This window comes from Ascaphus truei, chromosome 1, assembly GCF_040206685.1.
Source record: "Ascaphus truei isolate aAscTru1 chromosome 1, aAscTru1.hap1, whole genome shotgun sequence".
NCBI lineage: Eukaryota > Metazoa > Chordata > Amphibia > Anura > Ascaphidae > Ascaphus > Ascaphus truei.
In genome coordinates this window covers 239,320,273-239,337,524 of record NC_134483.1, presented here as the reverse complement: position 1 = coordinate 239,337,524, position 17,252 = coordinate 239,320,273, and the positions used below count along the sequence as shown (strand labels likewise).

General features: G+C 46.8%; 1 long non-coding RNA gene across 1 annotated transcript in view; it reads right to left on the bottom strand.

The window, feature by feature from the left end:
• Nucleotides 1-12,047, bottom strand: part of LOC142470582 (uncharacterized) — a 55,541-nt gene extending 43,494 nt beyond the window's left edge. Inside the window, exon 1 of the long non-coding RNA XR_012789277.1 lies at nt 11,957-12,047. This is a non-coding gene — a long non-coding RNA (uncharacterized LOC142470582). The remainder of the gene's footprint in view (nt 1-11,956) is intronic.
• Between the last annotated feature and the right edge of the window lie 5,205 nt (nt 12,048-17,252).

Genomic DNA, 17,252 nt, shown 5'->3' with positions numbered 1-17,252 from the left:
ATCCAATGCTCGCCACTATAGGACTACCAGAAGGGTCCAGTAGCGATTTATGGATCTTTGGGAGATGGTGGAATACCAGAATCATGGGATGTGGACAGCTCAAATAGTCACATTCTTTTTTACTAATAACACATAAGATTTTTCCAAACTCAATTAATTCATTGAGCTGAGAGTTAAATCCAGATGTAGGATCTCCCTAAAGAAGTGAATAATTGGTTCTATCCCCCAATTGCCTAAGTGCCTCACATTTGTATTGTTTGGTAGATAATACCACACGGGCACCCCCCTTGTCTGCATTCCTAAATACAATATCATGTCTTTTTTCAGGAAGTTTAATTGTTGAACTTCTGAGTATGTCAGATTATTCGAATACATGTTAGACTGGGAAAAGCCCTGAGCCAGTAATCGTAAGTCCCTTTCCACTAGTTTTTTCGAACGTAGTGATAAAGGGGCCCCTGTTATAATTAGGGCAAAAATTTGACTTTCTTTTAAGACCTGATTCATGATTACCAAAGAATGGTTGTGTAAAGGTATTGAGTAGTTCACCTTGTTGTTCCAACAATGCATTCATATCTGACAAAAAGCATATCTCCTGAAAATTGAAATTAGGATTATCAACCTGAACAGAATCAATTAAACAATTATTGGTAATTCCAAATAAGTCTGCATCCAATGGTTTAACATCAGGTTCCAATGGATCAAAGCGTCCCCTGGAGGAAAAAAACTTTTTTAAGGTTAACTTCGTTGTAAATTTTTGAAGGTCAATGACCGTTTGAAACAATTGAAAGTCCTGAACTGGTGCGAACCCTAAACCCCTGGTGAGTAAAGATAACTGCTCGCAGGAAAGTTCCACTCCTGAAAGATTGATAACATTGTTATCACTTGACTCATCTAGGTATATTTCTTCCTCTTTGTTCTTCCGCGTACATCTCAGTTTCCTCCTTGATCGTCTGGTTCTCTGCGGTTTCTCGATCCTGACGCTAAAAAAGAAGAGGAAGATTGATCCGATGGTTTAGGTTTGACATTAGTTGATGTAATGGAGGATCTGCTATCACTCCTGGATCTTCCATGATTGTCCCTTATGTGATCAGATGGACCTTCGAACGAGACAGAATGGGACCTTAGTTCATGGTCAGAAAAATCTGAATCTAAACTTGAAGCCTCTATAGGTTTATTCTTAAGTATGGATTTATTCGGTGTTTTTTTAGACCACTCTTTAGTAAATGACTTGGGGCCCCTAGGTTTACTGGACCCCACATTATCTAGATATTGGGGTTTTTGCCAACAATAAACCTGACCCTTTTTTATAGTCTGTGTTGTCCCTTTCAAATTTAAATTGCTTCTTGTCACTAATCGTATCTTCAATGGATTCTATGTTAGTTAGAAGGGTTTTATCATTTTTTATGAACTGATCCATTTTGGCAAAAGGTTTCAAATTGTTCCTAAGAACATTAATTTCTGCCATCAATGTCTCTTTTTCCTTAGATTTTTGTTGAATAAGTTCCATTAATTTAACTGAGCATTGATCCAAAGCTTTTGTCCAATCTCGTTCAAATTGCTTGTTTATAAATCCAAACGTAGGGGTTTTCTTAATGCGTTAACCCCTTGGGATCCTGTTACTTCTAATATAATTTTCCAGTGACGTAATGTCCCACCAAAGTCTTATATTTTGTACCAGCAATTTCTCCAATTTAACAAAATAATGAGTCAAGTCAGCTGGTTCTTCACAGATGACTTCCTTACTCTCATCAAATAAATGTGCTGCTTTTTTGGACCGTTTTGTATTATCTCCACACGCATCCACATAGGTGTCCACATCTGTGTACTCTGTATCAGTATCAACATCCTCCATCATACAAAAAAGGTAATGTGTATAGAAAACTGTATATGTATACTTTTTTTAAAAACAATGAAAACAATGCGTTGGCTGAGTTTAAACTACGAAAAAAGATATATATCCAAAGGACGAAGTTGCATATAAAACTTGAAAGCCGTATTCTTCCAATATCCACATATAATATACCATATAAGTATTTCATGAACCAACCAAGGTGAGCCACCAGGTGAGATAAAGAACAATAGGAAAAAAAATGGGGAATGACCCCCATATTGGCCTGGGGCTACTTAACCAAGGCTCTGGATATATCAGTCCATAGTCACAGGAGAAAGACACCACTTTGTCATAAGATGCTGCTATGAAAGCTTAGAAACTTCATCCGTTTGAACTAATACAGGGTGGGGGGCTAGAAAACGCCGGTAGAAGTACAGATGGACATCGTCCAGAGAAATGCCCAAAGGTAAGTCCATATAATCTGATAATCATAAACCTCACCAGCACCCTGTGTCCTGCGGTGTTTGAATCAGCGGTCAGTACTCACGATATACTTGCGTTATCTGCCTGCAACGCTGATAGATGAGCAGCGTGGTTGCCAGCTGCTTGTGGTGTCGGCGTGCTCCAGCCGGGAGTGACGAACAAGGTAGGAAAAAAAACAAGTGACGCGGCGGTCACAGCTCCTCCAATCAGCCAAACGCATTGAAAAAATAAAAAACTTTATTGAATTGACAATGTGAACATCAGCAAGAAGACACTCTGACGTGTTTCGTCCGGGTATGGACTTTATCAAAGAGTGAGTTCCCTAGTCATGAGACCCTCCTTATATAGGTGGTGACACAGCCTAATTGGCCATAAAATCGCAGGAGCAAACCTCCCCTTCTCACCTGCAGGCTAATAACTTTAGATATTAAGTCACGCTCTGTCATCAGATATATACAAGAGGTGTCTCATGCAAAATACAATACATAGTGAATATTAAAACAAACAGTATTAATTAAAGAAAAAACTGAATACAAACAGGGATTAAAAACAACGATGCTAATTGATCACAAGTATTTTAAAAAAATATAACGAAAATGATGGAGGAGTTTAAAGGTGTACAACCCTTTTAAAAAAGTTATGAAAAAACTCATATAGGTAGTGGATACTTAACCAATAACTCAGTAAACTGAGAGGACAGTAGACCATGCTATGAACAGGAATGATAAATGTGTTCGTTGCTAAGTACATAAAATGACAAATATATATCAATAGATAGCAAATGTACAACAATTATCTAGTGATCATAAACATATAATCATAACATATAATATAATAGAATACACCCAGAACACCCTCCACAACAAAGTTAACCAACCAGGAAGTGTTTGAGTTATTACATTGTCAATTCAATAAAGTTTTTTATTTTCTCAATGCGTTTAGCTGATTGGAGGAGCTGTGACCACCGCGTCACTTGTTTTTTTCCCTACCTTTTTTTTCCCTACCAGACAAGAAGAAGGAACATATGTAAGCTCTGGGTTTTTAAAGCTCGTTAATGAGGCAGCTGTGATCTTGTTAATGAATTCAGCCTTTTCTCAAACTGAGATTAACCTGCTCACTAACACTGCATGACTTCGGAGCTATGCATAAGATTCCCATAATATTGGGAAAGTGAATCCACCCTGTCACAGGCATCATTTATCTTATAGGACCTGGAAGCTACGAGGCAAATTACTGCTGAGCTTTCACCCCAAATGTCATTCCATATTTCACTTGTCTATTCTTATAACATGAAGTATCTAAAATCAGGCTTACATTGATTTCAACTTTGCAATCATTTGTTTCATTCTTCTCTATATTCCTTTATACTCCTCAATGTGCTTCACCTTCATTGTTCCTATCCACTAAGCCTAACCCAAAGGGTGTAAACCATTTGAGGACGTTGTCAGATGTTAGTGCTGCTTTCTTATTTGGTCTTGGGTAAAATATTTCAGATTTATATTGAAGCATTTCGATCTTCACACACTATACTACTCTCACAGCTCTACCTCCACATAGCTCGTTCAATTAAAATGCAGCTATTCGAAACACACCCACATTCTTATTCCCCTATACCTTATGTTTCCACATACCCTTCCTTACAGATTATAAAATCCATGGAAAAAAGCCCGCCTTACCTACTGTAACAATATATGTTAATGTTTGATTATTTTATTGGTTTTGTCCTTCAACCCTATTTACTGAGCTATGGAATATGTTGGCACATTATAAATAAATGTTAATAATAATATTGTAGGTAATATTAGTCCATTGTATGCTGTCTGTACCTATGTCTGCGTCTGCAGAGGTGGTTTGCATCTTAATACGCTCCACAATCTGGTTCGCAGGACATTGGTTTTAGCTCCATTGATTATGTAATCTGTGCAACACTAGTAAAGGAATATCTTTATGAAACATTGACCTCTGGTTGGAGATATTTCTTGTATCATACACTACCGACACGCTTTATTGCACATCGGCCAGATCCGCAAGCCGGGAGATTTCCCGGCTTGCTAGTGGCCACCCCTCGCGGTCACGCGTCTTCGGGAGCCTGCGCCCCCTGCACGCGCGTCCAGGGCTCCCCGAGGGAGCCCTGGTGTCCCGCGATGTGGGGGACGGCGGCAGGGGGTTCCGGGGGACCCGGCGGACCCGGCAGCAGTAGGGAGAGTGCCCCGATCGGAGGGCGCTCTTCCGCTGCTTCGGCGCGCGCCCGTCACCCTCGGGCGCGCGCCAGGCTACTGCTGCGGCCAAGAACGGGCAAATGCTCGAATAAACTTGGCCGCAGCAGTACTAACAAACAGAATAGAACTAGTTACTACAATGAGTGTCTGTGGTTTGTGTCCACAAAGTTTGGCAAAATTATTGCATTTGTAATAATTTTCACATTTTTGCACATAAGCAGGGCACTGTCTGTATGCATGTCCAATTTTTTCTTTGACCTTTCATTAGCATAGTAGTAATAACCTTGTTTTCTGTTGGTTATTTTTTAACTTTTTGCGCTCCTTGACCAGCATTTGTACCTGGTACAGATGCAGCGACCATAATTGCACAAAATCACGCGGTTTATACCTTGGAATACCCATGTAATGGCGCGGGATTACTTTCAACCATACCGCCTTAAGACGCGAGTGCAGAAAATTGCATTTTAGTGTTCTGGCTTATAAACACCTGAAATTGACACAGTAGCACATTACTGTACGCATTACAATTCATTCATTTCATTGCATAAAATTGCGCACAATCCATAGAATTCAAACAAAGTAACTGCGATAAATGCGCGTGCCTTGGGCGAGTGGCCGCGTTCATGCCGCGTGGAGTACAGCAATGCACACGAAAATGGCGCCATGAAGCCGTAAAATAACGGCCGCTGCATCTGTATATTACGTTTTTTGGTCTGAGTGGTTGCCTCTTGCACTGAAATATGTTTTTCTTACTTCCTTAGAGCAGACATCTGTATCGTATCTTATTCTGCTGTCTGGCTTATCTGTATTGCTTTATCCAAGGTTAAATCACACTCTCTCAAGAAAGGTTTCTGTAACTTTGGGTTATTGCATCTTAAAACAAGTCTCTTTTATAAGAGCATCCTTTAACAGCCCAAAATTACCGGATTGGCTTTTCAGTTTTAAATCTGTAACTAACTGTGCTTTCTGTCCTCTGATATTGAAAATAAATCCTTTTTAAGTCTATTTTTTTCAAAGTGCACAGTAGTACTCACACATATGCATAACTGCATCAAAGTATTTTCTGTAATCCTCTGTCAGTTGAAAACAGTTATATATGTGTAGCCCCTCTTGGATGTTGTAATATAGTGGATATCAGATAGAAATACAGGGGAAATATGTTCACAAAGACTGAAAAGCAGGCTTGCTTTATTAATCTCCTCAGGTGGCTCGTTAAGGGTATAAAAGCCTACAGATATTCACTGCAAGGGTTTCTCTTAGGCTGCGGTCCTAGTCAGCACTGTGGCATGCGCACCCGGCGGGGGGGCGAGGGGGGTAGTGCACATCGCTAACCGCGATCTGCGGTCTTCAGGGAGAGAGGGAGATTGCAACGGGAGGGAGCATGGTGGTTTTTTTGCGGGGGCGTGGCCATGATTTCACGCGGCTGGTGGGGATGTGGCCACGCGTCCGTCGCAAACAAGGAGTTTAAATTTCCCCTGCCAGCCTGAAAACCTGTCGCGCACCGCTGGGGAAAGGTGCCTGAAAGGGTACTAACTGGGACATGACTGACTGGGGGGGGGGGGCAGAGCTTGAATGCGCAGCATATGCCTCAGCGTGCGCTGTAGAAGGGACTGGGGCCACCCCCTTAGGCTGAGTCCCCTGTGCCGCTGACCGCGCTCATGCTTGGAGAGAGGTGACGCCACCAGCTCTGCAAGCATGAGTGATCCCTGTCCTGCAACATTTTTAGAGCAGGAGTGGGGGCGTGGCTATTATAGGAAGGGGCGTGGCTATTACGGGAGGGGGCATGCCATTGGATGAATCGGGACTGCACCCGTGTCTGTATCTGTGTGTGTGTGTGTGTGTGTGTCTGTGTGTCTCTGTCTCTCTGTGTGTGTGTGTGTGTGTCTGTATCTGTGTGTGTGTCTCTTTGTGTCTGTGTGAGTGTGTGTCTGTGTATGTGTGTGCGTGTCTCTGTGTGTCTGTCTGTGTATGTCTCTCTCTCTCTGTGTCTCTCTCTGTGTGCATCTGTGTCTCTCTTTGTCTGTGTCTCTCTGTGTGTGTTTCTCTCTGTGTCTGTCTCCATTTTCTCTCTACCCCCTCTTCCCACCCCCCCTTCCCTCCCCTCTCTCCCCCTTCCCTCCTCTCTCTCCCCCTTCCCTCCTCTCTCCCTCCTCTCTCCCCCCTTAGCTATCTCCCCCCTATTGCTCTCTCTTTCTCCCCCCTGCACCCTCTCTTTCCCGGCCCGCCCTCTCTCTGCCGGCCCCCCCTCTCTCTCCCATCTCCCTCTCTCCCGACCCCCCTCTCTCTCCCCATCTCTCTCCCCCCTCTCTCTCACCCCTCTTTCTCCCTTCCCCTCTATCTCTCCCCCTTCTCTCGTTTCTTTCCCCACTTCACTCGTTTCTCTTCCCCCTTCTCTCGTTTCTCTTTCCCCCCTTTCCCTCCTCTCTCTCCCCCTTCCCTCCTCTCTCCCCCTTCCCTCTTCTCTTCCTGCATTCCCTCCTCTCTCCCCCTTCCCCCTCTCTGCCCCCCTTCCCTCCTCTCTTCCTCCTCACTCTACCCTCCTTTTCTCTCTCCCCCATATTGCTCTCTCTTCCCCCCATTGCTCTCTCTCTATCGAACCCCCTCTCTCTCCCCCCAATCTCCCCCTCTCTCACCCTTCCCTCCTCTCTCCCCGCCTTCCCTCCTCTCTCCCCACCTTCCCTCCTCTCTTCCCCCCTTCCCTCCTTTCTCCCTCCTCTCTCTCCCCCCATTTCTCTCCCCCTCCATTTCTCTCTTTCCCCCATTTCTCTCTCCCCCCATTGCTTTCCCTCCCATCCATTGATCTCTCTCTCTCTTTCCCCCCCGAGCCCTCTCTCTCCTGGCCTCTCTCTCTCTCTCTCTCTCTCCTGGCCCCCCTCTCTCTCTCCCCCCTCTCTCTCCCCTCTCTCTTCCTTCCCTCGTCTCTCCCCGCCTTCCTTCCTCTCTCCCCCAATTGCTCTCTTTCTCTTCCCCCTGCTCTCTGTCCCGCCCCCCTGCACTCTGTCTCTCCCACCCCCTCTCTCTCCCAGCCCCCTCTCTCTCCCCCATCTCTCGTTTCTCTCTCCCCCACTCGTTTCTCTCTCCCCTTTCTCTCGTTTCTATCTCCCCCTTCCCTCCTCTCCCCCTTTCTTCCTCTCTCTCCCCCTTCCCTCCTCTCTCTCCCCCTTCCCTCCTCTCTTCCCCATTGCTTTCTTTCCATCCCCCCTGAACTCTCTCTCCCACCCCTCCCGGCGCTCTCTCTTTCCCGCCCCCCCCCGTGCTCTCTCTCTCCCAGCCCTCCCTTCTCTCCCCCTCTCTCTTACCTCTCTCTCCCTTCCCCCTCTCTCCCTTCTCCCTCTCCCTTCCCCCTCTCTCCCTTCCCTCTCTCCTGTCCCCCTCTCTCTCCCTTCATCTCTCTCTCCCTCCTTCACTCATTTCTCTCCCCTTGATTTCTCTCCCCTTGCTTTCTCTCCCTCCTCCCCCCCCCCTCTCTCTCTCTCTCTCTCTCTCTCTCTCTCCCCCTCTCTCTCTCCTCTCCTTTCTCTCCCCCTCTCTCCCCCTTCTCTCCCTTCTCTCCTTCCCCCCACTCTGTTCCCCTCCCCCCACTCTGTCCCCATCCCCCCCTCTGCCCCCATCCATCCCTCCCTCCCCCTGTTCCTCCCCATCCCCCCTTACCACCCCTCCCACCCCCCCTCCATCCTTCCCATCCCCGCCTATATCCCCTCTGTCCCCCCATCCCCCCTTTATCCCTCCCGTCCCCCTGTACCTCCTCCATCCCTCCCATCCCCCATTCAGAACACAAACAGAGCTGTTTCTCCAAGCAGCAAGCTTGAGAGAGCATACGTGCACGTGTGCGGTCCGTGTGAGCAGAGCCTACAAAATATAAATGCCAGAAGCAACCTCTTCAAGCACAGCATGGTCAGCGCGCTCAGCTGCACAGGCAACTCAGCCTTATTCAGAAATCCAAGTACACCTGGACTGCAAAAGAGGGGGATGCTGTACGTCAGACATCCTGGGCACCCGAGCCTCGGATTTCCCAACCACTACACCAGTAGGAGGAAGCTGGGGGTCCCAAAAGTAAACCTTAAGCCCACTGAACTCTATTTTATTGCTGGTAAAGGGAATCAGAGCTATAGTCCCTAAAGACACGGCATACAGGAGAATCCTAGGTACTGAGCGCCACATCAAAGAGGTACAAAGGTCTTACTTCCATTCTCAAATGAAGTAGGGACAATCCAGACCTCTCTGGTAAAATGTGGGGCAGAGCACTTTGAAAAGTCTTGCTCTCTGCTTCTCTGGCACTGCTACAGTCCCATAGCATAAAGCACTTTTAATTTTCCGCTGGCACTGCTCTCATTTTCAGGTTTCTTGGAGTACACCACTTAGATCACCTACACATTAGAAACTGAATGAGCTGTGGAGCACTGATCGGGTTTACATTATCTATCTGTCATAGGAAAACATGCTAGGGGAGTTGGTGATCAATCACAGTGTGTATACTGTACACTGACCAATCAAGAGCCAAGGGATCGCAAGCATTGGCCAATCAGGACTGGGGGCGTGTTTAGAAAGTAAAAGGGCTTGTAGAGGGAAGTTACAATGGGCCAATGAGAGCAGTGTCTGACAGAGGAACTCTGCAGTGGCTTCTCCTACTGAGCTGGCACAAAGGGTTTATCAGCCCTGCATGTTCAGAGACTTTGGCTCTGCTTTATCGTTGCACAAAACTCATTTTTTTACTTGCAGTTACAAGAATAAAGAGCACATGTTTAAATCAGATGCCAGGGGCTTTCGGGCATGTACAAACAGGGTAGCACAGGGCCGATGAGCACCAGGGAAGGACAGCAGGGGCCAGGGACCAGGCTTAACCTTTATTTTACTGGTTCCTGGGCCAATTGCCATCACACCCTATCTCTCCCTCTCTTCCCTCATCCCCATCTCTCTTTCTCTTCTCCCCAACCATCTCTTTCCCCATACCCTCTCTTCCCGTACCCTCTTTATTTCTCCCTTTCCCCCATATACCCTCTCTGACTCTCCCAATACACTCTTGGTATCTCTCCCCCATATCCTCTCTCTTTCTCTCTGCCATCCTCCCTCTCCCCATTCCATCTTTCTCCCCCTCCCCCATATCCCCCTCTCTCCCTCAACCCCCCTTTCTCTCTCTCCCCATCCCCTACTGTATCTCTGTCTCTCATGCCCTATCTCCGGCTCTCACTCTGGCACAGAAAGTCTAATGAAGCAGGTGATTGGGGATATGGAGATTGGGTGGGGGATTAAAGGGATGGGCGTATGGCCTCGCCTTTTTGCTGCTCACACTCTGAAGGGTTCCAGCATCTAACATGGGGCATGTCTTGACTCTGCAACATCTCTGCAGATTGCCTGGTGATACCTTGTGGGTCACATGTGGCCCACAAGGCAGGTGTTTCACAGCCCTGGTGTAGATTATTTAACATAAATTATATTTTCATCTATGTCTCAGATTGGCTTCCATTAGGAGATACTTTTGATACTTGATATTAAGTGACTGATTTACTTAGGGGTGGTCTGCAAGGTGCCAAATTCTGTGGAATTGTAGTTTTTAATTTATTACACCCAAACTATAGATGCAGCCACCAGTATTAGATCACTTGCCTTGGAAAATCTGGGGCAATCTCACAGCAAATGCCTCAACATTTCTGTGAGATTCCTAATGGCCCATCGGATTAACACAGCAAGGGGTGGGTGAGGCGGGGTGTCCTGCAGTACCATTCAAACTGAATGGGACGGCAGGGACCCCTGCTGTGTTAATCCGATGGCCATTAGAAATCTCACAGAAATGTTGAGGCATTTGCTATGAGATACCTTAGTTTTTACCCAGGCAAGTGATCAGATATTGGTGGCTGCATCTGTAATCTAATAATTAATGCAGTGAGCACATCACATCTACAGGTAATATTGTACATTTGACCTTTTCAGTTTATAGCTTCTTAAGACTGTGGCACTATATCCCTGCTTCTCTTTTGGAGCCATAAATTATGGTATGCTCCATGCTGCTGTTTAGAAACACTGCTCTAAAATGTATTTTCTTTAAAAAAAATTAAATAAAAAATAAATATCACTTTCAATTCCTAGCAATTTGGTTCTTGAGTTATTTAGAATGTTGCCTTAATAAAATAATTATATTAATATTAGTGCACACACTAAATTGTAATAAACAAGATACAAAATATGTCAGGCATGTACAATCCAAAATCTATGAGATAGAAAGGGTAACACTATTGATTGAATAAAGAAAATGTATGTTTATTGATCCAACATTGCGGCTAGTGTTTTTGACAACTGCTACAGCAAATGGCCAAAACATAGAACAATACACACATTTTTTTGGCTTCTATCCATGCAGAGCTGCCCTTCTCTTTGAGCCCTTTTTAAAAGAATTCAGTGCACACAGATCACACAAAAACACACTAGAGGGAAAATGCAAACTCCAAATGAATGAATCAATTCAATGCAACCCAAGATAATGAAGATGGACAGGTTTAAAAATAACACTTTAAACAAGTGAAGAAAACTTTTTTAATTTGTATTTATTTCAGCAACTGCATGTCTGCTTTGAGAGAAATGTGCTTTGGGTTCCTCATGTAATTACCCAGAATCCATGGCTGTAGTGGAATCATTGTACAGTATGCTAACAGATAATGTGGAAAGGCAAAGTGGCAGACTTGTCTGAATGTCTTTTCTTATATGTGAATGTGCTCACAAGTGGTATTTTTATTTGATAAAAATTATCAAGAAATCCAGATTTCTCAGCAGGAGCTTGGAAAAACCCCAAGAATGAATAACATTTGAATGAAAAAAAATAGTGCTCTTTAACACTAAAAGTAGTACTTATTATTTATCCGGGGTTTCTATCACACTATCCGAAATGTCCATAATTTTCTCAGTGCCTCTTATTGACAATTTACAGTACCATTCGCCTGCCTCTCTGCCATTCCTTCTGCTACTACTGTACCTTCTCTCTACTTATACTGTAGTGTTATCTTGGTTTCTGAGTGTTAAACTCAGAGGTACTTTTGTAAATTATTAGTGCTTGACCTAAGGAAGAAAGCAGAACTCTCAAAAGCTTGTCATAAAATATCAGTAATCTAAATAGAAAAAAATATCATATAGTACAAATGTATGTTAATGTGGGGTATGCCTGTACAGTATATTATATATACATACATATATACAGCTCAACCCCGTTATAGCTATAACGCGGATCGCTTATAACGCAGTTTGAGCGTGGACACCAAATATTAAAAAAAAAAAAAAAAAAAAGCAGACACTGCACACACAGCACACACAGCACATATTGCACAAGCACGCACACAGCACACAGCACACAGCACACAGCACACAGCACACAGCACACAGCACACAGCTGTGAGGACTCGGGGGTCACGTCGGTCACAGCGTGACCTCCCCTCACCTCTGTCCGCTCCCGTGGCTGTGCGGCTCCCTCCTCGCCCGGCCTCCCTGCTGAAGGGACTTCCCCGTCCTCCCCATCGGGCTGCTGCTACCCCACGCGGGGCTGGTGCTCGGCTGCCTGCCGTTGCTTCTGCGTGCGCATCCCCTGCTGTTACAGAACACATTCCAGCACCAGCTAATTTATTCACTGCTCTTGCAGTGAAGCCACACCTCCCTCCCACACGCTGGTTACTAGTTAACCCTAAACCTTATCACCTGGCAGCGTATTATGGAAACCAATCCTGGACTGCTCCTAGGGCTCCTCCAGGCCTGCCTCCGTTAACCATTGGTCAGCCACAGTACTTAATGCCTGTTCTGCCTCTCTCACATCGCTCGACATAGTCTCTGCTACAGACGTCTATTCTGGCTCTCCCTTTGTCTTCGTGCATTCAGGTTACGACCCGGCTTGGCGGACGTGCTTACCTGTCTCTTTAATCCTTCTCCCTCTTGACCCTGCAGCTTCTTCCATCCCTCGACCTCAGCTCAGACCTTGACCTTCCGGATCTCTCTCTCCCCGACCTTTGGCTAACGGCAACCACTTCGCTCCTTCAGTACTGGTACCGGCAAGTATTACTACACCTGTTCACACCTGGCCTGCCAACGCCAAAATACCACACTCTGGACACGCTCCTTCTGCTGCGGGTGCATGCACTTATACGTCCGCACCTCAGTATAAGGGATGAGTCTGGTCTGCGGGCAGCACCGGCGTAACATTATGTCGAGCCCACAAGACGCAGACCAGACTGACATGGCCTCCATGATGACGGCCATGTATCAACAAGTCCAGGCCCTAACTGACCAAATGGCTCTCCTCACTCAACAGGTCCAGGACGTTTCTTTTCAGGCACCACCTGGGACCGCACCGCCACTGTCGCCAGAACCGGGTACTTCCGCGACTTCCGACCCAAAGATCCCGGCACCTAAACCGTATGTAGGGGATCCACACGCCTGTCGCGGTTTTCTCAATCAGTGCGAGATCCAGTTTCAGATGGCTCCACAGCAGTACTCCACTGGCCGCAAGAAAGTGGCATATGTGTACAGCCTGCTTACAGGGAAAGCACTGGCATGGGCCTCCCCAATTTGGGAACTCCGTCCTGATATCACCCGTGATTATGCAGCCTTTAGACGAGACTTTCGACAGGTCTTCGATACCCCCGCACGCCAAGAAACTGCCTCTGACTCTTTGCTTGAACTTTCCCAGGGACGTCGTTCCGTGGCCCAGTACGCCTTGGAGTTCAGGACCATAGCAGCTGAGACACGATGGGGCCAGAATACTTTAGTCTCAGTCTTCTGGCGAGGCTTAACAGATTCCGTCAAGGACGAGCTCGCCTCACAACCCAGGCCAGGGCTTCTGGAGGAACTCATCTCCCAGGCCAATCGAGTGGATCAGCGCCTGCAGGTACGCCGCCTCCAACGCCGGCTTCCTCGATTTACACCCTTCCGTGCTCCTTTTCCGAGATTCTCTCCTACCACAGGACGTGCCATCTCCCTGCTACCCGCTTTGGAGGCTCCGGAGCCAATGCAACTTGGAGTCCAGCGTTCCCGGACACCAATACAGCAAGCTCGCCAAGTCGGTGGAATATGTTATTACTGCGGATCCTCTGAGCATCTGATCCGTGAATGTTAACTACGCTCGGGAAACGACCAAACCCAGTGAGTATGAAGGGGCTCTCCCTGGGTGCTAAATCTCCTTGTCCCCTTTCCAGGAAGGAACTTCCCAAGAAATTAACCATTCCTGTCTCTCTCTCGGGTCCTACCTTCCGTACCTCCACTGCGGCATTTATCGATTCCAGCGCGGGAGGTAATTTCATGGACCAAACCTTCTCTGAAAAGAACCAGATTCCACTCGTTAGGAAGAAGTCTCCCATTGCCTTGGTAGGGATTGATGAGCGTCAGCTCACCCCGGCATATATTTCCTTGGAGACTCGCCCCATCACCATTTCCTCTCATTCACACAAGGAGACCTTGGCTTTTGATGTAATCCACGCCCCCGGAACTCCGGTCACTCTCGGCTTACCCTGGTTACAGAAGCACAATCCTCTCATCAACTGGACATCCCAAGATCCTATTGCTTGGAGGTCGAGGTTGGAGGAGCCGTTTCCATCAGCCGTACTTCCGCCTCAACTGCTGGCCAATGCATCCAACCCTAGGGGAGGATTGCCCGCTCTGTATGCTGCTTTTCTGGATGTCTTCTGCAAAACCCAATCCGAACTACTACCTCCTCACAGATCTTACGATTGTCCTATAGACTTGGTACCTGGATACACTTTGCCCAAATCCAAATCCTACCCCCTCTCTCTTCCTGAGACGGAAGCCATGGATGAATATATCCGTGAGAACCTTAAACGGGGCTTCATTCGGCACTCCAATTCACCCACAGGAGCTGGATTCTTCTTCGTCAAGAAAAAGGACGGTACTCTCAGACCATGTATTGATTACCGGGGACTGAACCGCATCACGGTGAAGAACCGTTACCCACTTGCTCTCATTTCTGAATTATTCGACAGACTTCAAGGTGCTAACGTGTTCTCCAAGCTTGACCTTCGCGGAGTGTATAATCTTATTCGCATCCGGGAGGGCGACGAATGGAAGACTGCCTTCAATACCCGTAGCGGCCACTACGAGTTTCTCGTGATGCCTTTCGGATTATGCAACGCTCCGGCGGTTTTTCAGGACTTTATCAACGATGTCTTTCGGGATGTCCTTAATCAGTTTGTAATTGTTTATTTGGATGACATCCTTATCTATTCCAAGAATCTACAGAACCATATCATCCATACCAAGTTTGTACTATCCCGTCTCCGAGAGAACCGTTTGTTTGCCAAGATGGAGAAATGTCTCTTTCACCAGTCTACCACCTCTTTTCTGGGATATATTATTTCCAACACGGGATTGGCCATGGATCCTGAGAAACTTAAAGCCTTAATTGATTGGCCGCAACCTAACTCCCTCAAGTCTATTCAGCGGTTCCTAGGCTTTTCCAATTATTACCAGAAGTTTATTCGTAACTTCTCCACAATCATCGCCCCGATCACAGCACTGACCCAAAAAGAAGCTGATCCTTCGTCTTGGTCTCCTGAGGCAGTCATAGCTTTTGAAACACTAAAACAAGCTTTTGTCTCAGCTCCCATCCTTCGACACCCGGACACCAATTTTTCTTTCACCCTAGAGGTAGACGCTTCAGACTGCGGGGCCGGCACTGTCCTATCCCAAAAGTTTTCTCCCCAGGATAAACTTCACCCTTGCGGTTTTTTCTCGAAGAAGTTTTCCCCAGCTGAGAGGAACTATGATGTGGGCAATAGAGAACATTTGGCCATCAAGTTGGCCGTTCAGGAATGGAGACATCTGTTGGAGGGGTCAAAAGAGCCATTCACTATTCTCACGGACCACAAAAATCTTTTATACATCGAGAATGCCCGTCGCTTAGGCCCCCGCCAAGCCCGCTGGTCGTTATTTTTCTCCAGGTTTAATTTTATTTTGTCTTACATTCCCGGCACTAAAAACGTCAAGGCGGATGCTCTCTCTAGACAAAATTCTTCTGATGAGAGACCAGAGAAAACTACAGAGTCTATCCTTCCCAAACAAAAGATCCTCGCGATCGCTACATTCAAAAATCTTAAGAGGATCATCAAGTCTCCAAGCCACCTTCTTAGCGATCTTGAGATCCCGAAGGATACCTTATACGTGGAGGCCAAGTTTATTCCGGAGATTCTGGAATGGGGACATGCTTCCCATTCGGCAGGACACCCAGGCTACAAGAAGACTTTGGACCTCATCCGTCGTACCTTTTGGTGGCCCAATATGGGCAAATCTATTCTTAAGTTTACCCGGGCCTAACCGGTATGTGCATGCAACAAGATTCCTCGCCAGAGACCCCATGGTCTTCTTTTGCCCTTATCCATCCCGGAACGCCCCTGGTCCCACATATCCATGGATTTTATTGTCGAATTGCCTAGGTCGAATGGCATGAACACTATTCTAGTAGTCGTGGATCGGTTTTCCAAGATGGCACCCTTTATTCCTCTCAAAGGATTACCCTCCTCAACCGGCCTAGCCGATATTTTCTCCAAAGAAATTTTCCGGATCCATGGCATACCCACGTCCATCGTATCGGATCGTGGCTCTCAATTTGTTTCCAGATTCTGGAGATCCTTCACAAGAAGACTGGGCATTGCTTCCTCCTTCTCTTCGAGTTATCACCCTCAGTCTAATGGACAGACCGAGAGGGTCAATCAATCTCTCGAGAAGTATTTAAGGTGCTTCGTCTCTGATTCCCAGGATGACTGGACAGAATTGCTTTCCTGGGCTGAGTATGCCTTTAATTCCACCAGGAATGAATCCACTGGTGAGACACCTTTCTTTATTAATTACGGCTATCACCTGGCTTGCTTACCTATTTCCAAGATCTCCTCTGGAGTTCCAGCTGTGGATGAACACATCTCCCTCCTACAGGACACTTGGGCCAGTTCAATCTGCACTTCAAAGGGCCTCCCTGTCTTCTAAAGTCCAGGATGACCGCTGTCGCCAACCTGCACCCAACTACAAACCAGGGGACAAGGTTTAGTTGTCTACTAGAAATATCCGCATAAAAAAACCCCTTCCCCCAAACTGGCTCCTAGGTTTCTGGGGCCATTTCCTATCATGGAGCAGGTTAACCCGGTGGCTTTCCGTCTTCAACTACCCCCAAGCATGCGAATTCCTAATGTTTTCCATACTTCACTTCTCAAACCGTTCATCTCTAGCCCTCTATTCCCGGACCACACTCTTAAACCAGATCCTGTGATCATACAGGGCAACGAAGAGTACGAGGTCCAGACCATACTAGATTCCCGTCTCTCGAGAGGGAAAGTCCATTTCTTGATTCATTGGAAGGGTTTCGGACCCGAGGAGAGGTCTTGGGTACCTCTTAACGACATCCACGCACCAGGACTTCTTAAACGCTTCCGGAAAAAGGTTCCATCCAAGCCATGGAAGGATCGTCCTGAGGCCGACCCTGAAGGGGGGGTACTGTGAGGACTCGGGGGTCACGTCGGTCGCAGCGTGACCTCCCCTCACCTCTGTCCACTCCCGTGGCTGTGCAGCTCCCTCCTCGCCCGGCCTCCCTGCTGAGGGGACTTCCCCGTCCTCCCCATCGGGCTGCTGCTGCCCCACGGGGGCTGGTGCTCGGCTGCCTGCCATTGCTTCTGCGCGCGCATCCCCTGCTGTTACGGAACACATTCCAGCACCAGCTAATTTATTCACTGCTCTTGCAGTGAAGC